General features: G+C 40.3%; 1 non-coding gene across 1 annotated transcript; it reads right to left on the bottom strand.

Annotated features, from left to right (window-relative positions):
* Positions 1-225: 225 nt before the first annotated feature.
* Positions 226-298, bottom strand: TRNAE-CUC (transfer RNA glutamic acid (anticodon CUC)). Its single transcript has one exon. It is a non-coding gene; the product is annotated as a tRNA-Glu (tRNA).

Raw genomic sequence — 298 nt, 5'->3', positions numbered from 1 at the left:
TCACAAACTGCTTTCACCAAAAACTACAAAACAATCTCAAAATGAAGATAATTTCACCAAGCTGTTCAGGGTGACAAACTGTCTTTCCTATATTCAACAGTGAGCATGTAACAGAAGTAGCTTCGATATGAACAGCACATTAGCAGATGCATTTATCCTTCACTAAGATCAGGAAAAATGATCATTCAACTTTAGGGAAATAATAGAAAAACAAAAACACAGATTTTCCGTCGCCGGGACTTGAACCCGGGTCTCTCGGGTGAGAGCCGAGTATCCTAACCACCTAGACTACGACGGA

Source organism: Triticum aestivum, chromosome 7A (genome assembly GCF_018294505.1).
Source record: "Triticum aestivum cultivar Chinese Spring chromosome 7A, IWGSC CS RefSeq v2.1, whole genome shotgun sequence".
Lineage (NCBI taxonomy): Eukaryota > Viridiplantae > Streptophyta > Magnoliopsida > Poales > Poaceae > Triticum > Triticum aestivum.
This window is presented reverse-complemented; position numbering and strand designations above follow the sequence as displayed.